Source organism: Schistocerca piceifrons, chromosome 2 (assembly GCF_021461385.2).
Source record: "Schistocerca piceifrons isolate TAMUIC-IGC-003096 chromosome 2, iqSchPice1.1, whole genome shotgun sequence".
In the NCBI taxonomy this organism is placed as follows: domain Eukaryota; kingdom Metazoa; phylum Arthropoda; class Insecta; order Orthoptera; family Acrididae; genus Schistocerca; species Schistocerca piceifrons.
The window spans coordinates 31,306,519-31,327,712 of NC_060139.1; the positions used below are offsets into that span (position 1 = coordinate 31,306,519).

General features: G+C 42.6%; 1 protein-coding gene across 1 annotated transcript in view; it reads left to right on the forward strand.

The window, feature by feature from the left end:
- Positions 1–206: 206 nt before the first annotated feature.
- The window catches only part of LOC124776694 (leukocyte elastase inhibitor-like), a 138,891-nt gene continuing 117,903 nt past the window's right edge, over positions 207–21,194 (forward strand). The window contains exon 1 of the mRNA XM_047251798.1: positions 207–318. The gene's annotated coding sequence lies outside the window, so the exon portion shown is untranslated. The remainder of the gene's footprint in view (positions 319–21,194) is intronic.

A 21,194-nucleotide genomic window follows, 5' to 3' on the forward strand; every position in this document is an offset into this window, starting at 1 on the left:
GTAACGGAGTTCTCAATACTACACCCGATCGCGGAATACGCAGGTGCGAAGGACGTCAGCGCGATCTCAGAAGCAGAGGATGAGCGGCAGGTACGGCAGGCCGTGTCCTTGTTGTTGCGGCGCCCGAGGGCAGAGCTGGTGGGCAGTGGAGGGGGCAGCTGGGAGCCTCGCCAGCCGCCTCGGAGCGGCCTCAGCGGTCGCCCAGTCGCGTCCAGGGCAGCGGTCTGAGTGGAGCGCCTGCACCTCGGCCTTCACCGACAACCAGCGCACACGCCGGTCCTCGCCCCAAGACTGTCGACCGTCGGCACAGCCAAGCAGGTACGCTCGCGATTTCATTAACGCATGTGCTCGGTGGAAGAGGAGATTAGTGTTCAACATCTCGTCGACAACGAGGTCATAGGGAAAGCCCTTTCAAAGGAACCATCTCGGCATTTGCCTGTAGTGATCCAGGGAAATCACAGAAAATCCAAATCAGGATGGCCGGACTAGGGATTGAACCGTCGTCCTCCCGAATGCGAGTCCAGTGTGCTAACTACTGCTCCACTATGTGCTCCGTGTTTACTGCCTGTAAACTATAGGGAAGCGTCGGGTTTAAGCTTATCCATTTTGGATATTGTACATGGTAGGTAGGACAGCATTGGAATGGATTTGCAATTGCCAATATATATAGGATTTTCCATTCGGAATGGCCAGTATTCAGGTATATGAAGGAGAAAAGCCTAGTAAATCGGGCTCTAAAATGCATACCTTAAGAGCTATGAGAGCTTATTCAGTAGAAGGGAAGTGTTTCACAGTAGGAAGATCAACAAGAGTTAATAGCTCTTAAAGCATGCATTTTAGAGTCCAGATTACTAGACTTTTTATTCTTCTTTTATCTCAAGATTTTAAACATGGCTGAAACAGCAATTGTTGAAATTCTTCACGGTAAATGATTACAGCCAAAACAGTTGCAGGATAAAGATTTATTAAAATTCTTGATCACAGTTTCAGTATACCTAAATATACCTTCATCAGGAGTAAAATACACTAAAATTACATCCTGCAATGGAGGTTAATAAAAAAATGGAGATGATGTTTTAACTATCGACGACGCCTTTGGCACAATTGTTTTATTAATCTCCATTTCAGAATGTAATTTTAGTGTATTTTACTTCTGATGAAGGTATATTTAGATATACCGAAACCGTGGTCAAGAATTTTAATAAATCTTTATCTTTTTGTCTGTAATCATTTACCGTGAATCTTCTTTTATCTACAGTACGACCTCTCAAAATATGGAAAACATTGCAGTAGAAGAGATTTGTTTCACATTATCGAAGATGAAGAAGTGCTCAAAGCTCTTAAGATATGCACTGTACAGCCCATGTTTAATTGACATTTCTTTACTTCTGTGGTCCATGCCACTACCTCCCAAAACGTGGAAAGCAAAGAGCTTGGATTAGAAGAGATTTCTTTCACAGTATCGAAGATGATGGAGTGCTTGTAGCTCTTAAGGTCTGCGCTTTAGAACCCATGTTTACTAGACGTTCTTTCCTAATTTGCTTTTTTCTACTACCTCCCAGAATGTGGAAAGCAAAGGGGTTGCAATAGAAGCGATTTGTTTCACATTATCGAAGACGAAAAAGTGCTCAAAGCTCAAAAGGTATGCGCTTTACAGCCCTGTTTGCTGGGCATTTTTGTTCTTTGGGCCATGCTCGTACCTCTCAAAATATGGAAAGCAAGGAGCTTGCAATAGAAGAGATTTGTTTCACTGGATCGAAGTTCGAAAAGTACTCTCAGGTTTTAACGCATGCTGTTTACATCACATGTCTGCTACGCTTTTATGCATTAAATGATTATTCCTGTCACATCCTGATTACTGATCATTCCTCCTGCGACATCCAGTATATTGTTGGAAATTAAAGCTGCAACGCCGTGACGTATAGCAACAACAAAATTTTATCTACAAAAGGAAGAACATGTGCTTGGCCTTCAAAAGGTAAGTTATCAGTATTTTAGTACTCTGCAACTGTATATTAATCGAATATAGTTACAGAAACTGCAGTCTGTCATTTATGAAATATTTCTTCTCTGAACTAGGTTTCCAGCTTTTTCAGGCTCATCTCCAGATGAGGCATGCAGGACTTTTCACATTCATGTTTAAGCACGGTGTGGGACTCTTAATGGGTGTTTATGTGCGTCTCAAACTATACTCTTCGAACCACTGTGACTTGCATGGCAGAGGGTACGTCCCATAGTACCAGTTATTAGGGCTTGCTCCCGTTGCATTCGTGAATGGTGAGAATGATTGTTTAAATGCTTCTGTGCTTGCTATAAGTAATCAGATTTTATCCTGACTGTAGCGTCACGTAGGTGATTGTAATATATTCCTAGGGTCATTACTTAAAGCCGCATTTTGAGACTTTGCCCCTAGGTTTTCTGGGAATATTTCATGGGATATTTGACGTATATCTTCAAGAGGTCGCCGGTTTAGTTCTGATAACATCTCTGAGACATTCTCCTGCTGGACAAACAAACGTGTGACCATTCGTGCGGCCGTTCTCTGCATATCTTCGATACCCCCTTTTAGTCCTATACGGCATGGTTAACACACAGTTGAGCAACGTTCTAGGATGTGTTGCACGAGTGAGTTGTAAGCTATCTCCTTTGATTGCATTTCCCAGTTATTCAGCAATAAACAGAAGCCTATCACCTGCTTTACCCACTACCGAACCCATGTGATCATTCCTTCTCGTGTCCGTAGAAAGTGTTACAGCCATGTATTTGTATGGGATCGTTTTGTGAGGTGTGCAGCTTTACATTTCTGAACACTTAAAGCAACTTACCAAACTTTGCACCACTTTGAAATCTTATCAACATGTAAATGAATACTTGTGGAGCTTCTTTCAGACTGTACTTGATTGTAGATAACTGTATCATCTGTGAAAAGTCTGAGTTTACTATTAATATTGGCAGCAAGGGTATTAATATATAACATGAACAAAAAAGGCCCATCACGCTTCCATCGGAGACACCCGAACTTCTACATCTGGCGATGGCTTCTCATCTCACATAACTTGCTACGTCCTCCCTACCAATCGCTTCATGGGTCAGCATGGGCGATACTGGTGTTATCATTCAAATGCAGCTTCCATTTTCATTCCCTATCGGTCAAAGGAATCAAGCAATATTCTCCATAAACAGTGTCACCAGAAACACGCCACCGTACAAGGTGTGGTCTACAACATCAGTTGCTGTTCATCATTAGCTGTAAAACACATGCTGTAAGCTTTCATCTGTCCAGTGTTACGAGTGCTATGAAACGAGGGTCTAATAACTCGAAAACGAGTAATTCAGGCCACACTAGACTTTGAATGAGCAATACTAGTGAAGCAAGTGTTTGTAAATTGAGCACGTTTCATAAGAAGCAGCCAGTGTTGTATAGAGGCTAGTGGCGCTTTATGATACACAACCGGGTGTGATGGGTCCACTGGCTACAGTCCATGACTGGTGTACGAAAACGGAACATTACTCTTTACAGGAAATTAGAGATGTGCGATTGATGTACACTGAGGCGACAAAAGTCGTGGGATAACGATGTGCACATATACGTATAGCAGTAGTATCACGAACATAAGGTATAAAGGGGCAGTGAACTAGCGGAGCTGTCGTTTGTAATCAAGTGATTCATTAGAAAAGATTTCTGACGAGATAATGGCCACACGATGGAAATTAGCAGACTTTGAACGCGGAACGGTAATTGGAGCTAGAAGCATGGGACATTACGTTTCGGAAATCGTTATCAAATACAATATTCCGAGAGCCACAGTGTCAAGACCGTGCCGAGAATATCGAATTTCAGGCATTACTTCTCACCACAGACGATGCAGCTTTCTACGGCCTTCACTTAACAATCGAGAGCAGCGGGTTTAGAGTCATTGCTAACACAGAAGCAACACTGTGTGAAATAACAGCAGAATTCAATGTTGAACGCATGACGAACGTATCCGTTAGGACATTGCGGCGAAATGTGGCGTTAATGGGCTGTGGCAGCAGACGACCGGTGCGACTGCCTTTGCTAACAGGACGACATCGTGGGCAGTGCCTCTCGTGGGCTCCCGACCATATCGGTTCGGCCCTAAACGACTGGAAAACCGTGGCCTGATCAGACGATCCCGATTTCAGTTGGTAAGAGCCGATGGTAGCGTTCGAGTGGGGCGCAGAGCCCACGAAGCGATGTACCCAAGTCGTCAACAAAGCACTGTGCAAGCTTTGGTGGGTGGCTCCATAATGGTGTGGGCTGCGTTTACGTGGAATGTACTGCGTCCTCTGATCCAACTGAACCGGTCATTGGCTGGAAATGATTATGCTTGGCTACTTGGATACCATTTGCAGCCATTCATGGACTTCATGTTCCCAAACAATGGTGGAACTTTTATGGATGACAATGCGCCATGACACTGGGCCACAATTGTTCGCGATTGTTTTGAAGAACGTTCTGGACAGTGCGAGAGAATGGTTTGGCCACCCAGAACGCCCGACGTGAGTCCCATCGAACATTTATGATACATAACCGAGAGGTCAGTTCGTGCACAAAATCCTGCACCGGCAACACTTCCGCAATTGCGGACGGCTATAGAGGTAGCATGGCTCAATATTTCAGCATGGGCTTCCAACGATTTGTTGAGTCCATGCCACGTCGTGCTGCTGCACTGTTGTTGTTGTGGTCTTCAGTCCTGAGACTGATTTGATGCAGCTCTCCATGCTACTCTGTCCTGTGCAAGCTGCTTCATCTCCCAGTACCTACTGCAGCCTACATCCTTCTGAATCTGCTTAGTGTATTCATTTCTTGGTCTCCCTCTACGATTTTTACCCTCCATGCTGCCCTCCAATACTAAATTGGTGATCCCTCGATGCCTCAGAACATGTCCTACCAACCGATCCCTTCTTCTTTTCAAGTTGTGCCACAAACTCCTCTTCTCCCCAATTCTGTTCAATACCTCCTCATTAGTTATGTGATTTACCCATCTAATCTTCAGCATTCTTCTGTAGCACCACATTTCGAAAGCTTCTATTCTCTTCTCGTCCATCTTTCACTTCCATACATGGCTACACTCCATACAAATACTTTCAGAAACGTCTTCGTAACACTTAAATCTATACTCTATGTTAAGCTGCAATTTTCCGGGTTAAAAGAGGTCCGACACGATATTAGGACGAAAAAATGGCTCTGAGCACTATGGGACTTAATTACTGTGGTCATCAGTCCCCTAGAACTTAGAACTACTTAAACCTAACTAACCTAAGGACATCACACACATCCATGCCCGAGGCAGGATTCGAACCGGCGACCGTAGCGGTCACGCGGTTCCAGACTGTAGCGCCTATAACCGCACGGCCACTCCGGCCGGCATATTAGGACGTATGCCTTCTCTTTTGTCACCTCATTGTACGACGAAGCATGTTGATTTGCCCGGAAAACTGAGAAAATCTACAGAGAACAATTTCACATGAGGTTTCATCCTAATTGGAAGAAATTTATAATAATCAATCTGAGGCTAAATTGAATCGTTCAACATAGATTGAGCTATCCAGCATTTGCGTCAAAGATTTATTCGCCTACTATAATTTGAGGTAAGTTTGGATCATATGTGAGAAAACTGATCAAGATGCAACCATTCCTGCAATGCACACTTTGAAGAATAAAATGTAGAGCAGCAATTACACTCCTCTAAGAAATACGTGCAGTCAATGGGCCCAAATGATTCTGAACCCAGAGTTCATCCATTGGTATCTACACATATGCGTATCTACAGCTATGCTCCGCAAGGCACCATCCTATGCAGCGGAGGGTACTTTGCGTACTAAGGTCAATTTCCCTTTTCCTGTTCCAGTCACTCATGATTCGCGGGAAGAACGATTCTTGGTAACAGTCCGAGTGAGCTCGAATGTAATTTTACCTTCATTGTTACTTTTTTTTTTACGTAGGATCGAACATCGTAGGAACTTGCTGCGGGAGCATACCGTCATGCAGAATGCCTCTCTTCGAGTGTCTGCCTATAGACTTCGCTGAGCATTTCCCTGAAACTTTTGCGCCTACTAAATCAAACAGTAGCGAAAGGGTTATCTTTTTTGGGCCTTCTCTATTTCCTCCAGCAATGCCGGCCGCGGTGGCCGAGCGGTTCTAGATGCCTCAGTCCGGAGCCGCGCGACTGCTACGGTCGCAGGTTCGAATGCTGCCTCGGGCATGGATGTGTGTGATGTCCTTAGGTTAGTTAGGTTTAAGTAGTTGTAAGTTCTAGAGGACTTATGACCTCAGATGTTGAGTCACATAGTGCTCAGAGCCTTTTGAACCATTTGAACCTCCAGCAATCCTATCTGGTACTGATCGCATACTGACAAACAGTATTCAAGTATTGGTCGAACGAGGGTTCTGTAATCTACCATCTTTGTGGGTGGACTACATTTCCTGAAGACTCTTCAAATGAATCTGTCCGGCATCTGCCTTGATTGTGATTAGTTTTATGTTGCTTTCTACGCATTCTCGCAGTTATTTCTCGATGTGACCGCTTCCAGTGATTGTTCTGCAGTCGTGTAATGAACCAATTAATGGTCTTTTTGCGCAATACGTTATATTTGTTCATGCTTAGCAGCCGCTCCCCGCAGCAAGCGTGATCCTCTGCAGGTCTTCCTGCATTTCGCAACAATTTTCCAGCTCCGCGACTTCCCTGTTTGCAACCGCATCATCCGTGAAAAGCCTCACCGAACTGCCGACGCTATACACTAGGTCGTTTATAAATATTATCGAGAGAAGTAATGGATCTATAACGCTCCCCTGGAGTACGCACGAAGTTTCTTTTAGGTCTGAAGATATCTCTCCGCTGAGAACGACATGCTGTGTTCTGTTTTGCAGAAACTCTTCAGTCCAGTCACACAGCTGGTCTGCGTTGCTATTACTTTAAAGTATTGCACTAAAATATAAGTTGTTTCTGCTAATATTCATTGCCGAGTATTATTTCCTTATGGCCAAATACCTACCTCAGGGTTTTCTACAATTCATATACATTAACATACTTTTCATGTTTCACACATCCTATATGCATATACCATGAATGTAGATAATTCCAGGAAATGGGCATACGTAGGCCTCTACATTTATTCACATAAATTACGTGGCTGTGTATGACGTCGTGAAACGATATTAAGAGGATTTTTTCAATATTCGCCCATTACTCGTCCTATATTTGTGGTTCACTTTTTCTTGGAATTCAAGTCTATGTATAAAAATAAGAATTAGATTTTTGTTTCTAGAGTGAGAGCAGTATAAACTGTGATGTAATTGTTTGAAAATTAATATTATTCAATAATAGAAAATAACGCTGGTCCGGTTATTTAAAACAGTACTTAAATTGTTTATGAAAGCTTGATTCTAAATGACATTAACGACCACCATAACATAAATTGTGTACCGGAACTGAGAAAAAGTAGGGACAGTCAAATCTTGATGTTCCATAACGGTAGGATGAGGTTCCAAAGACATTTGCCGGCTGACAAAACACTATCTGTAGTCCTCACGTCGCGACGTTGGCGATCTGTGTAGAGCGACTGCATCAGGCGACTCTTCTGTTTTACAAACGAAATACGGCTATTGATGTGACATTGGATTTCAATTTGCAGGTCAGGAAAGTACCTGGATTCACTGATCATTGTTTTAGCCTTTTGCGGATGCGCGAAAACACCGGAACGTACATACACACGAAAAGTCTCACAATTAGAGTTTTGTGCAACACAATACACACGATGGCATGGAAAAAAAAAAAAAAAAAAAAAAAAAAACTCAACGACTGTACTTTCTGCGACACTAACACCTTTACGCAGGTACGTTCATTTCTTTTAGGCTTAATTTCGTATCTATCTACTGTTACAAATCAAAATTTGTGATTTCGTTCTAAACACAAACTCGTGGAAGAATTCGGTTAGTGGGACGAATGGGAGCACTTTGTTATGAAGATCACATAAAACTATCGTTTGTGTGGCTCGTTCTCGAAGGACTGTTTTGATTGTAACCTGCAGGATTAAACTATATGAAAATGTTACGGTGATGTTCAATGAATCATCAACAGGAAGGTGACAATGTTACGTCAAGCAGATTTTATTTCAATCTAGACAACCAGTACTTCAGATCCAGTTTGGAACAGCTCCAAATACGGGTACGTTTCACGTGGGGTATCATGTGAGGCAATGTCACTGACCAATTTAAAGCCACATTCACTGTTAATTGACCCTGACTGTTTCAAAAACATGAGAAGGTGTTTCAGAGACCACTACCAGTCACAATATTTGTTGACTGCTTGAATTATTTTATGAAAGAAAGTACTTGAGGTATAAAGCTGATCTTCAGGCTACAATGGCAATACGAAAACATTTAACAAAAGTGCACATTGATATTAAAGTTGTTCTGTACTGTCTAGGTATGTCCTGTGGTCATCCTGCGATGAAAGAGAAGGGAGACATAATATGAGGGAATACTTACTTCGTATGTTCACATAAAAAATTTTAAATAGTCACTAACTTTGTTTACATGAGAAAGTTGTTTTCTTGTGGCTTGTTCAGCCGCCTCCATTGCTATGTCTTCTTATGACTAACTTTTATATCTGGAAACATGTTACTTTATTAAATAAGTAAGTCATCAAATACTGTGACGCAGCGGTTTCTGAAAACCCTGTTTCAAATGCCACTGAGGCTGGATAAATTTTCTGGACGCCCAGGATTAAATCACCGCCTGATCCCTATGCTTCTGGTTTTGCTGTGATTTCCCATGATTACATAAGACGACTTTCGGGATGGTTCCCATTACAAGGTCCCAGGACATTTTCTGTTTCAGCGCTATCCTCTATAACACAGGCATCCTCAAACCAAGACACATTTTAGACATTCTTCCCGAGGTACAGACGACACACCGCATGAGATCAAGAGTCTGTCTACAAAAATACTATGTATTCCTTTACTAAGTAACTTACGTTCTATATGTAACATTGGGGATTAAAAGTTCGTTTATGGTGTTCGGGAACACTGGCAAACATTTTGAGCATGGGGCTTTCTATGTCGAGAACCTTTTCTCCGTATACCCTAAACAACTTTGAATGGTACGTGCTCTATCAAAAGTGTTTGCCATTATGTAAGTGGTTGTATCGTAATTATAAACAACCTGTAAAATGGTTCTTGTATCTTTGGTGGTACAGCTTATGAAGAGACATCCCGGTGTCTAGTGTCTGAGGTGTTTACAAAAGCAGCAACTGGAAACGAGTAGATGATGCTCTAAACTTGTTTGTCGTAGAGAAAAAAAAGTTTTTCAATTAGTAACGCATCGTTGCCACTGGTAGAAGCAATGTTCTCACAGCACAACACATCTTCAAGATAATCTGAAGCTTCAATTACCGAAGAGAAACCTCGTTTGTTGTTGTTTTAGAAATCTTGCTTTGTCTGCCGCAGGTGGATAGACACGTCTCTTGTGTATAGATTGCATTAACCGTAACCGTATGAACATATGATAGTGGCAGCACTGCGCCGGCCGGTGTGGCCGTGCGGTTCTAGGCGCTTCAGTCTGGAACCGCGTGACCGCTACGGTCGCAGGTTCGAATCCTGCCTCGGGCATGGATGTGTGTGATGTCCTTAGGTTAGTTAGGTTTAAGAAGTTCTAAGTTCTAGGGGACTGATGACCACAGATGTTAAGTCCCATAGTGCTCAGAGTCATTTTTTGGCAGCACTGCAATATTACATTTCAAGATTTAGCCGAGATTATCTGAGGGAGACAAAAGCAAAACGAGGATAATGGAATGTAGTCGAATTGAATCGGGTGATGCCGAGGGTATTAAATTAGGAAATGAGACGCTTAAAGTAGCAAATGAGTTTTGCTATTTGGGGAGCAAAATAACTGATGATGGTCGAAGTAGAGAGGATATAAAATGTAGACTGGCAATGACAAGGAAAGCGTTTCTGAAGAAGAGACATTTGTTAACATAGAGTACAGATTTAAATGTCAGGAAGTCGTTTCTGAAAGTATTTGTATGGAGTGTAGCCATGTATGTAAGTGAAACGTAGACGATAAATACTCGTAGTTTAGACAAAAAGAGAATAGAAGCTTCCGAAATGTGGTGCTGCAGAAGAATGCTGAAGATTAGATGGGTAGATGACGTAACTAATGAGGAGGTATTGAATAGGATTGGGGAGAAGAGGAGTTTCTGGCACAACTTGACTAGAAGAAGGGATCGGTTGGTAGGACATATTCGGAGGCATCAAGGGATCACCAATTTAGTTCAAATGGTTCAAATGGCTCTGAGCACTATGGGACTTAACATCTTAGGTCATCAGTACCCTAGAACTTAGAACTACTTAAACCTATCTAATCTAAGGGCATCACACACATCCATGCCCGAGGCAGGATTCGAACCTACGACCGCAGCTGTCCTACGGTTCCGGACTGAAGCGCCTAGAACCGCACGGCCACCGCGGCCGGCACCAATTTAGTATTGGAGGGCAGCATGGAGGGTAAAAATCGTAGAGGGAGACCAAGATGAATACACTATACAGATTCAGAAGGATGTAGGTTGCAGTAGGTACTGGGAGATGAAGAAGCTTGCACACGATAGAGTAGCATGGAGAGCTGCATCAAACCAGTCTCAGGACTGAAGACCACAACAACAACAACATCTGAGGGAGGACGACGTTTCTCTTCCAACTACATCTCTGTAATATCTCTTACACGCAGTTCTCTGCCAACTGCTACCCGGCAAATGGACAATATTCTGTGACACTTCTCGTGGAACAATTTTACCAGGAATCTGCTTTGGACAAAGTTATATAGTCCCAGAACGCTTCCAGTAAACAAAAGCATACGGATCTGCATCTCGTTTTGCAAGTTTCTCGTGATCCATTTCGCGTCGCGTAATTGTTGCTTAATGTGACACCTACAAGAGGCAATCAAAAAGTTTCCTTCCGGAGGTCGTACAGTCGAGAATCGGTATTCCAATCAGGCAAAATATCCATGAGCACAGAAGCAATCATACCGTCGACCCACCAGGTTGAATATACCAGTTTGTTAAAACACCGTGTCCTGCTGCGTGAAGAAGTCCGTAACTGTTTGCTGCACATCCTCGTCCGACAAGAGTCGTCGACCTTTCAAGGTCGTTTTTAAGGAACCAAAGACTTGATAGTCACATTGAGAGAGACCAAGACTGTACTGCGATGCTCCACTGTCTCCCAATTGAGTTGGCGTAACTTCTGCGGTATGACATTTACGATACGGGAACGTGAGTTATGACGCGGCAGCAAGGAACTTGGCGCACCATCCATAACGGTGGTTTTCGAGAGACATGCTGCCCCATACACATTCATCATTCTCCGATGAATATATACCGGCATTTGTCCTTCGGCAGCCAAGAAAATAATTATAGCACGTTGATACTGTGCGGACGTGTTTGGTAATAACGTCGCCGCAGTTCACGTTTCCACATTTACCGAAGGCACGTCGTGAAGACATGAATGCCACAGTAATTTCTTGCCTGCAAGTCGGTGTCGCCCTACTTTGCATGTACTCTGCAGCAATACCCTCAAAGGGAAACTTTTTGATCGCTCCTTTATTTTATTGTGACTCTGATAATTACTGCAAGCCAAGAAACTGATGTGGCAACAAAGCTCACTGCTTAACCACTCAGTGGTGTTTTGGTGCGCATCAACAATCGGACATCGAATGTGCAGTTTAATGCGAGAATATAGTCGTTTCCCACCACAACTCCGTAAAGATACAGTTAGTCCAAATCACAAATGTTAATCACAACGAAGTCCTCAACAGAATTTGATGACTGTTATCGTCGTATAAAATGCTAATCAGTCCCAGGGAACGGCGTGCATCGAAAACAATCCTCCTCTATTTCTTCCTCTGTGACGTCAGTTGTCCTGTATGCTGATCTGCGGCAGCTCCCGTGTCCATCCCTCTATTTTTTATTTGTTTTATCTGTTTCGTGGGCATTGGGCGGTAGTCCAAGGTATATTTCCTTGCCCAACATTTCGTCTTCCAACAGTGAAGACATCATCAGAGGCTAAAACGACACAGAATGCAGATACAATCTCAAACAGGCACAGCAAGCCGAGCTGTTTGTACGTATCCACGCAAGTCGGTTCGTGACGCCTACGTTCGCGGTGTCGCGTCGACGTCGTGTTTGTAGCGGGGAAGATTTGGCTCTGTTTGCTTTATGCAGCACTAAGGCCCACAAACTTTGTTCGACTGATTCATGAGTATTACTCAGCAATATGAGACTCTCACCAAGAAGGATTACTGGACAAGATAGAGAAGCTTAAAAAGGAAACAAACAGCGTTCTATGCAACTAATATTTGTTGATCATGAAGCAATTTTTGGTGTATTAGGCCATCATCATTTGTCACCTTATGATAACCAAATAAGCCGAAATCATATCAGTAATATATAAATGTTAGTTGAGCAAACTGCAATTTCTTTATCAACTATAAAAATGAACCTCTTCCACCAAGAAATGACGGAAGAATTCATCAACATAATTTATAGCACGCTCATTTTTAAATGAAACTATAACCAACATAATCTATTTTCAAAGTATGGTTTCATTCTTGGCTGATGATAGTTTACAAAATTAAAAATGGCGGTAAGATCTTTATCTTCTCTTCTCTTTTCTGTGGTAAAATGATGAAAGGTTTACAATTTCTTTAAAAAGTCGTTTTTAGAAAACCAGTTGCATGATTCTCATCAGTGAACGTAAGGCTAAAGAGCTATTATGAAAATGGTTGAAATGGCTCTGAGCACTATGGGACTTAACATCTGGGGTCATCAGTCCCCTAGAACTTAGAACAAGCGCCTAGAACCGCTCGGCCACCAGGGGCCGGCTAAAGAGCTATTATGTATACCTAAACAAATATTGAATCTGAAGTGTTCTGTATTAATAAATTTTATTTTCGTTGGTTGAAAAACAGACATTTACGTATGGCAATAACATGTACGCCTATTGAGGAGTGTTGTGAACAAACTGACAATAGCAACCTGCTACTACGCATTCTCACCATGTTTGTCGTGGCTGATGATTGGCGAACTCTCCCTCCGATTCCTTATTTGAAGTGAAAATATATTTCTTTTGTTGGATGACAAACGTGCAGAAACTTCAAAACAAGATATTCAGAACATCTCAGAGCTTTAAAAAGCAACAGCTCCCATAGCACATTTGCTGACCACCTTATAGCCAACAATCACCACCTAGCCACAATAGAAACAGACTTTAGAATACTAAAACCCAGCCACAGCCTATACAGAAAACTGACCATTGAGGAAAACTTCCATATACAGAAGGCAATTGCAGAATGAAAACAGGTCTTAAACGAATACACTACAATCTGCGAGGGCACACTGTTTAACACGTTAAAGGAACTTTGCAAATAAAAACAGCACAAACGGATAAGTCTACACACACACACACATACACACATAAAAAGATAAAATGCAAACAAAATTCAAATTTGGCGCCGAAGTCTCTGGTGACTGGGCTTCGACACATAACAAACCAAAAACACACTGTGTTCTGGTGAAGTGAAAAGGGTTTTACTACGTTATTTAGTTACATGTGCATCAGAATACTTCAGCATTATGCGGAGAATGGAAGTTCAAAAAATGGTTCAAATGGCTCTGAGCACTATGGGACTTAATTTCTGTGGTCATCAGTCCCTTAGAACTTAGAACTACTTAAACCTAACTGACCTAAGGACAGCACACACATCCATGCCCGACGCAGGATTCGAACCTGCGACCGTAGCAGTCGCGCGGTTCCGGACTGAGCGCCTTAACCGCGAGACCACCGCGGCCAGCGAGAATGGAAGTACTTGCCACACGAAAACATAAGTAAAAACGAAATTAGGCCCGAAAACATCGCGAAAAACTGAATTACATTCTAGAAGATGGGTTAACTCGAGCAAAAAAAAAAAAAAAAAATATTCTCATCAGCATCGTTTGGTTGCAGATAACAAGCTACCTGTAGTAATTAACACATAAGTGGTCCAGAAAATTCATGCACACCAAATGTAAAGGCATTTACAAAAGGAAACGATCTGTTGTTTGAACTAAAAATGCACACAATTTTATAATCATTTAACAAAAATGTTCACATTGCAGAATAAATAAAAATGAAAACCCACTGATGATGGCACAGTGGTGCCGAAACACGTTTGGGTACTGAGAAAAACCGTGTTTTGCATAACTGGCGGACCTCACATCCAACAATTTTAACTGCAAAAACGGGCAATACAAGGAGCTGTAAATCAAAATGATGGATATATTTCTTTTGTTTGTTTATTTAATCTCCGATTCGATATCGCATCGATCAGTTCCGAAATTATTTCTCGTTAAATACACTCATGTTCAGAAAAAGCAGGACATCTTGAACGACTAGAGACAGGACATTCATATTCACAGGACATGTACATTAGTATGTTCTGCAGAAATGATTAGCATTTCAGTCATCTCAGTTCAACATGTGTCCTGTTGCCTAGTATGTACAGGGTCTGTCATGGGCCCTGATAACCTGCGTGGTGGTATTGACGTGAATGGCGTCCTGTGGTATAGCTATCCACGCTACATTCACCTGATTCCAATGTTCATCTGTGGTGGTCGGCACTGGGCCACGGCGCTGCACCCGTCGTCTCGCCATATCCCAAGCATTTTCAATAGGAAACAAGTGTGGTGATCTGGCGGACCAGGGCAAACGGCTGACATCCTGTGGCCTCAAGAACGCACGTGCTCGTGCAGCAGCGTGTGGTCTTGCACTGTCTTGCTGAAAAATGGTAACTGAGGTGTTGTGCAGGAAGGGTATGGCTACGCGTCGCGGGGTGTCATTCTCATAGGTCACACTGGTCACAGTGCATGGACAGGCAACAGCTGTGGTTTGTGGTTGTACACAATAGCACCCCACACCATAAGGCCTTGTGTTGGCGCTCTATGTCTTGTGCGAATGCAGTCATTGTGATGTCACTCCCCCTGCCTGCGACGAAACAAAATGCAGCCATTATTTTTAAATGCGAACATTTTTAGGTTAGGCTTTACCGTGACTGTTACTGACATTAAATGAAACAACAAGTTTACTGTTACCAGTCACCGTTTTATTTTTTGCACGACGCTTTTCGAAGGTTTAAACCTCCATCATCGGGTGGATTTACATTACTTAGTGTTACATATGTGTGTATGTTGTGTTACGACATTTGGAGGAACTTGTGGCACTGCCTAGTGGAGAAACAAGACACTATTTCAGAATATGGTTTTGGATAACTTTTGACAAAAAATTAAACTGATATTTAATGGTAAACTTTAATAAGTAAACTAGAGTACCTCCAGTGGTCACAGGTTCCTTTTCCTGTCGTAACACTTCACATGTATACTGCCACATTTGTAAACAAATATGGCGTCTGGAATCAGCTAGGTGCAAGGTTCGTACAGCAGAAGAGAAGACATAATCGCAAAGTGCAAAGAATATACATTGTAACAACATTATTACAGAATAATCGTTTAAACCATTTGGAGGTGTTTGTTTTGAGGTGTCAAATATATGTGTGTGTACTTCAGGTGGTATACAAATCCAATTTTGAAAGGTTAAAACAGCTAAACATTCGTACTCGTTTATGCAATCAGGTGAAATGTTAAAATGGCTTAAACTTCATACTTGCTAATAACAATTATGTAAAATGTTACAGGCTTGAATGACAATGGTCATATTGGTTACAGCAGTAAAATCATACATAGATGACACTCTTTGAAGAAAGAGAGAGAGAAGTGTTAAGACAGGAAAAGGAACCTGTGACCACTGGAGGTACTCTAGTTTACTTATTAAAGTTTACCATTAAATATCAGTTTAATTTTTTGTCAAAAGTTATCCAAAACCATATTCTGAAATAGTGTCTTGTTTCTCCACTAGGCAGTGCCACAAGTTCCTCCAAATGTCGTAACACAACATACACACATATGTAATACTAACTAATGTAAATCCACCCGATGATGGAGGTTTAAACATTCGAAACGCGTCGTGGAAAAAATAAAACGGTGACTGGTAACAGTAAACTTGCAGCCATTACTTTCAAAGAAACAGAAGCTGGATTAGTCCGAAAACCTTATGTGATCCATTCCTGTTCCCAGTGACGTCGTTCCATACACCATTTCCGTTCAATCATGTTCCCGCGACCGTAGCGATCGCGCGGTTCCAGACTGAAGCGCCTAGAATCGCACATTATTGAAAGGTAGGAGGAGAAGTGGACGACGCTCATGTAACCCACGCCGTAATAAGCGGTGACGGACTGTCACCGCTGATATTGCACGATGTGTTACACCGTTCCACTTGCGCCAGAGCTGAAGAGAACGCAGATCTGTCTTGAAATGACATTCGAATGAGGTGTCGATCTCCTCTGAGCGTGGTCTGGGTGGTGCGACGTGAACCATCTCATCGTGTTCAACGGCCTTCAGTGAACCACTCTACACACACCCGTTGCACTGCCACACGAGCAGCAGTTTCCCTGGTGGATGCATCACGTTCTCCCATGCCAATAATGTGCCCTCTCTCAAACTCACTGTATTCGACGGTACGGTTCGAGCACACGCCTGCGAGGCCTCCTGCACGTTTGCTCAACTCACACTGACCCGTTACCTTCGGTTTACAGCGACAACGGGAGCCGCAGGCACGTTTTACCGGTAGGTGGCGTTGCGCCGCGATATCGATGTTGACCTTGAACCCGCAGGCCGACGTGGTTCGAAGGCTAATCATTTCTGCAAAACATACATGTCCTGCGAATATGAACGTCCTTCCTCCTAGTCGTTGAAAGTGTTATGCTTTTTTTTTCTGAATGAGTGTAATTTTTAAAATAATTTGTTAATAGATCTAATGACTGCACAATTTATCAGCATAATACAGACATATTCACTTCAATAGCACACAAAAATGCTAGTCAGCAGATTAAAAAGTTTCAAGGTCTTTTCCCACAGCATCATTACTATTAGCATTTGATCGTATCTTCTTGTTCTCCTTTTCCTTCTCCTTGTATTTATGGTGTGTTCGTAGTTTTTATCATGTTGCCAAAGCTTTCCGTATAATTGGTATATGTTGTCATTTTCTAGTGTTCGTTTCCTGTATATGATAATTCTCCATCTACGCATATACTCCGCTAGCCACCAAGCGGTGTGTGGCGGAGGGCACAATTAGCGCCAAAGTAATATTCCCCCCCATGCGCGAGGAAAAAACGACTGTCTGAACGTCTCACAAGGGAACCTCCCCATCGCACCCCCCTCAGATTTAGTTATAGGTTGGCACATTCGATAGGCCTTGAAAAACTGAACACAGATCAATCGAGAAAACAGGAAGAAGTTGTGTGGAACTATGAAAAAATAAGCAAAATATACAAACTGAGTAGTCCATGTGCAAGATAAGCAACATCAAGGATAGCGCGAGCTCAGGAGCGCCGTGGTCTCGTGGTTAGCGTGAGCAGCTGCGGAGTGAGAGGTCCATGGTTCAAGTCTTTCGTCGGGTGAAAATTTTTACCTACTTTATTTTCGCAAAGTTATGATCTGTCCGTTCGTTCATTGACGTCTCTGTTCACTGTAATAAGTTTAGTGTCTGTGTTTTGCGACCGCACCGCAAAACAATGCGATTAGTAGACAAAAGGACGTGCGTCTCCAATGGAAACCGAAAACATTTGATCGCGAGGTCATAGGTCAACCGATTCCTCCACAGGAAAACACGTCTGATATATTCTATACGACACTGGCGACGGCATGTGCGTCATATGACAAGAATATGTTGTCGACTCACCTAACATGTACACTTGGCGAATGGGTAAAAAGATTCTTTTACCTTGCCCGATTTAGGTTTTCTTGTGGATGTGATAATCACTCCCAAAAAAGTGATCGCATCGGACGGACAGATAATAATTGTCTGAAAATAAAAAATTAAAACTTTCGCGCGAGGGTAGATTTGAACCAAGGACCTCTAGCACTGCAGCTGCTAACGCTAACCACGGGACCACGGCACTCATGAGATCAGAGTGTCCTTGATGTTGTACATCATATGCATAGACTATTCAGTTTGTATATTTTGCTTATTTTTTTCATACTTCCACACAACTTCTTCCTGTTTTCTCGATTGATCTTTGTTCAGTTTTTCAAGGCCTATCCACTGTGCCAACTTATAACTAAATCTGAGGGGGGTGCGATGGGGAGGTTCCCTTGTCAGTAGGAGCTCTAATTTCCCTTTGAATGGCAATCATTGCACTATTTGAAAGTTGGTGGCAATAATATATGCTCTACATCCTCGGTGAAGATTGGGTTTCGGAATTTAGTGAGCAGCTCCTTCCGTTTAGCGCGTCGTCTATCTGCAAGTGTGTCCCACTTCAAACTTTCTATGAGATTGGTAACGCTCTCGCGATGGCTAAATGTACCAGTCACGAATCTTGCCGCTCTTCTTCGGAGCTTTTCAATCTCTTGAATGAGACCCAACTGGTAAGGGTCCCCGCGGTAGTATGTTGGTGCTCGTTGACGTGTGACATGTGTTGCAGTATGATCAATCATTCAGATTACAGCGTTTTTCTTTATTCTCGGGTATCTGAGTCCTTCCAGTCGTATCAGTTCAGTTATACCTAAATTTTCAGGTGGTGTCGTGCCACACTGACGGAGGAAATTCCAGGTGTGTGTGTGAAATCTTATGGGACTTAACTGCTAAGGTCATCAGTCCCTAAGCTTACACACTACTTAACCTAAATTATCCTGAGGACAAACACACACACCCATGCCCGAGGGAGGACTCGAACCTCCGCCGGGACCAGCCGCACAGTCCATGACTGCAGCGCTCAGACCGCTCGGCTAATCCCGCGCGGCGGAAATTCCAGGTATCACTTGCGTGACCACAAGTAACTCTGTGGATTAATGTATCAACATTTCTATGCATTATGAGCCGGCGGTCTGATTAAGGTGTATCTTGTGGAATTTTTCATTGGTTGTGAATCTGTCATTGAAGATGATGTACCATTGATATATTACGGAGACAAAAGGTGAACGTTATGTACACAAGCTGCTACATGGTCGAGAATTGAAGAGTGACTCGAATATAGAATAACATTCCTTTACTTCACGCCCATGGCCACAATTTTTTTGTTATCAGACTACCAGTTTCCCTCTATAATGATCATCTTCAGATCTGTTTTATAAAAACATGTCTTAATATATGCCACTATGGCTCCAGTATATTAGGACATCTTTTTACAAAACAGTTCTGAAGATAATCATTATAGACCAAAACCGGTAGTCTGGTGACAACAAATTTGTGACCGTAGACGTGAAGTAAAGGAAATTTAAACGTTATGTACGTTTCTCCAGATGATGTTTCATTTCGATCGAGGATGATTTTCTTCGATTCGTTTACAGTTGGGAGTGGGTGTCAGGGTACTGTGAATGTCTCTGTTGGTAAGTAATTTTGGTTGTCCGCTTTGCTGTTTAACTGACGTGATGGTCATACAGCCTCATGTGCTGATATAAAATGTTAATTTCAACTAGGTTTATCAGTGGCGTCGATCTTTCCGTATTATGTTTGAGTACTAGATTTTTATTAGGCTTCGATTTTGCTTTCGAACGTCGTTCTTTACGCGATTAATAAAAAGTGTTCGGCACTTATGTCTCACGCTCACGAGCTTAGTTCTCCCTTTGCATACGGTACAGTCATCATCTCAAATTGTATTTTTAGACACCTTTCGTCTCTGTAAGAACCAGCTGAAGGCTTACTGGATGTTGCTGACAATAATAATCGGGACATCATTCTACTAGCAGCAAAACAATTTTTCACGCAGCTATTAATCACACTATCTGACTTGTTAATATCAAATCACTGTTCTGTTATAAAACACCCATACAGCTTTTGTGTAAAAAATAGTTTTGAGATACGACCATAAAAAGTACTAGAAACTACTCAGGCGTGTTGCCTTCAGTAGTTCAGCCGCCTGCAATAATGAGGTACTGCTTCGTCTCTAATGTCCATATAATGATATTTTTCGGTTCTGCCCCATGTGAATGACGAGATCCTAAGAGATTTTGTCAGCCAGTTCTTTCGTTGATGAGTTGCATTATACTACCAGTGAATCTTAATCTGGCATCTGCCTTTCCTACTATTTGTTTTATGTGGTCCCCCAAAAAAATGGTTCAAATGGCCCTGAGCACTATGGGACTTAACTTCTTAGGTCATCAGTCCCCTAGAACGTAGAACTACTTAAACCTAACTAACCTAAGGACATCACAACATCAATGCCCGAGGCAGGATTCGAACCTGCGACCGTAGCGATCGCGCGGTTCCAGACTCTAGTGCCTAGAACCGCATGGCCTATCCGGCCGGCTGTGGTCCTCCAGCCCTGCATAAGGCTGAACATGCAGTGAAGGACCCGTACGTTAGAACACATTACCTTCATCTTCAAATGGTTCAAATGGCTCTGAGCACTATGGGACTTAACATAGGTGGTCATCAGTCCCCTAGAACTTAGAACTACTGAAACCTAACTAACCTAAGGACATCACACACACCCATGCCCGAGGCAGGATTCGAACCTGCGACCGTAGCAGTCGCGCGGTTCCGGACTGAGCGCCTAGAACCGCTAGACCACCGCGGCCGGCACCTTCACCTTCATCATCATCACATCCACTCTAGGTGAAGCCTGACAGTCACTCCGAACAATTTTTAAAAATGGTTGTTACTGTTTTCACTGACTTATTGCCAATAGTATAATCGAAAAGTAATGGGTTTCTCCACCTATTTATCAGCAGTACGCTACACTTATTTATGTTCACGGTCAGCTATCACCCCTATACCAATCGCCTATCCTCCGTAGATCGTCCTGTATTTCGCGCGGTCTTCTGACATTGGACCCTTCCTACTGACAACAGCATCGTCTGCTAAGAGCTTCGTCGTTATCCACTGGGTTCTTTATTCCTATTATACAGGTATATCTAACGCCATCCGAAAGTCAAGAAATACGGCGTCAACCTAGGCGCCGTTGTCTGCGACCATATGGATCTCGTGGACTAATAGAGCGAGTTTGGTATCGCAGGATCTTTGCTTGTGGAATTCTTCTTGATCTTTGTAGAGATTTTTGATCTCCAAAATGCGTCACCATCTGAGCATATTAA